A 2,723-nucleotide genomic window follows, 5' to 3' on the forward strand; every position below is an offset into this window, starting at 1 on the left:
GTGGAAGGGCCTGCCCTCCCAAACAACTGTTACACATATTGAGGCCCTGCTTCCCAGGACATGGTCGAACATCGCTCGTTGATGGGAAGTAGAAACTTTTTTTTCCCCTCTCTCTCTGTGCTTCTGCGTGGCCTTTTTTTTTTTTTTTCCCTCTCCCTTTTCCCTTTAATTAAGTCATCCTTATCTCAATCCTTGAGCTCTTTGTGTCGTATTTTCTCCCCCTTCCTCTTTGAGGAGGGGGAGTGAGAGAGCGGCCGTGGTGGAACTCGACTGCCCACCCAATGAGAACCACCACAGTCCTTTTTGGCACCCAATGTGGGGCACAAGGGTTGAGATAACAGTAGAATTGATTACAATATTTACAACTAACACACTTCCTAGTCACAATGTTCAGCTTGCTGTTAATATTTTTCTGTGTGACTATGTCGTATGTAATCCGTCCTATGTTCTATTTTCTCCTCTATATCTGATCAGAGAACGTGCTAAAATCTGTGTTTGGTTTCTTTATCACACTGTGCTGTAACACACTGGCCTTGAGTTTAGTCTGGTCCTCAGGTCCTGCATTGTTATTATTCCGGTCTCCTGGAGATTATCTTTTTGGAAATATTAAGAATTACACTGCTTCTTTTTCTCCTCTAGAAGTCAATTTGTGAATAATATTGGGAATGGTACCTTCTTCTCTCCCTGCGGGCTAATTACAGCAGCCTTTGAGTATCTTGAATAACCTTGGTCAACTGTCATCCTCCTATTACTAGTCCTGCAAAATGTTTTGCTTTTCCTCCCTAAGGTCAAACAATTCATTAAGAATATCATCCAAGAATCTGCCCCAAGACAAAGTAGTTGTGAGTGGCAAGGTGTGTATAAGGATATAGGCAGGTACCTGTCACAGTTTTCTCCTCCAATGGTTTTTCACTTCACCCCTGAACAAGTGCGAAATACAAAAAAAATGGTAGAATGTTTGAAAGACGTATGCCCTGACCCTGGCAATACTAGAGAACTCCACCAGCTTGCTGCACTCTGCTGGGGTCTGGCTCATGCCTATCAAATGGTAATTAACACTGCCCAGAACCCTCAAGGGGATGGGGACATCTTTGAATTCGATGACGAGATAACACACACTGTGACCATCCCAGAGGACCAACCATCCATGGTATCAGTTGCCCCTATAGTCAAGACAAAATAATGGAAACGGAAGCCAGCTCATTTAGTAAGGGAAGAAGCCTCTCCTAAGAAGGAGGGAGAAGAGGAAAAGGCAGGCAGCTCTAAAGCAGCATCATCCCAACAACATCAGGGAGAAGAGACTGAAATCATAAATGAATCAGAAACCACACAATCCCTATCCCTGAGTGAGTTGTGAGAAATATGAAAGGATTTCAGTTGACACCCAGGTGAGCACATCCTCACCTGGCTGCTTTGATGCTGGGACATTGGGGCCAATAGCCAACAACTAGAAGGCAATGAAGCCAAGCAGCTGGGATCCCTCTCTAGAGAAAGGCTCATTGACAGAGTAATTGGGAGAGAGGCACAGGTTCTCAGCCTCTGGAAGCGACTTCTGGCAGCTGTGAAAGACAGGTATCCCCACAAGGAAGATATTGTACATCAAGTAGGCAAGTGGACCACCATGGAGAAAGGTCTCCAGCACCTGTGGGAATTAGCTGTGCTGGAGATGATTTATAGTGATTTCTTCTCTGGATACCCAGTCCCCTGAGCTAGTGGAAGGGGATGGGGAGCAGAATGTGGCCCTCACAATCCACGAGGAAATGGTTGGCGACCTGCTACGGCACTTGGATGTGCACAAGTCGATGGGGCCGGATGGGATCCACCCGAGGGTATTGAGAGAACTGGCAGAAGAGCTGGCCAAGCCATCATTTATCGGCAGTCCTGGCTATCAGGGGAGGTCCCAGTCGACTGGCGGCTAGCAAACGTGACACCCATCTACAAGAAGGGCTGGAAGGTAGACACGGGAAACTATAGGCCTGTCATTCTGACTTCGGTGCCAGGGAAGCTCATGGAGCAGATTATCTTGAGTGTCATCACGCAGCACTTGCAGGGGAAGCAGGCGATCAGGCCCAGTCAGCATGGGTTTATGAAAGGCAGGTCCTGCTTGATGAACCTGATCTCCTTCTATGACAAAGTGATGCGCTTAGTGGATGAGGGAAAGGCTGTGGATGTGGTCTACCTTGACTTCAGCAAGGCTTTTGACACCGTTTCCCACAGCATTCTCCTGAAGAAACCGGATGCTTGTGGCTTGGACTGGCGTACGCTTCGTTGGGTTAAAAACTGCCTGGATATCTGGGCCCAAAGAGTTGTGGTAAATGGAGTTAAATCCAGTTGGAGGCTGGTCACTAGTGGAGTCTCCCAGGGCTCAGTATTAGGGCCAGTTCTCTTTAATAGCTTTATCGATGATCTGGATGAGGGGATCAAGTGCACCCTCAGTAAGTTTGCAGACGACACCAAGTTAGGTGTGTGTGTTGATGTGCTCGAGGGTAGGAAGGCGCTGCAGGAGGATCTGGATAGGCTGGACCTGCCTGCCCCTTTAAATTGCTATAATAATGGTGTAAAATTATGGAGCAGAAAACAATATATAAAATTTACAAAGCCCCTAAGTGACCGTTATCAAAATAATGCTGGCTTAGATAAGGGAGCAGTGCCAAACTACTTTAATGTTGTCTGAAGCATCTGCTGTAAAGACATATACATGTTTACAGCTGTTAAAATTGATA

Source organism: Netta rufina, assembly GCF_964035555.1.
Source record: "Netta rufina genome assembly, chromosome: W".
NCBI classification, from domain to species: Eukaryota; Metazoa; Chordata; class Aves; order Anseriformes; family Anatidae; genus Netta; species Netta rufina.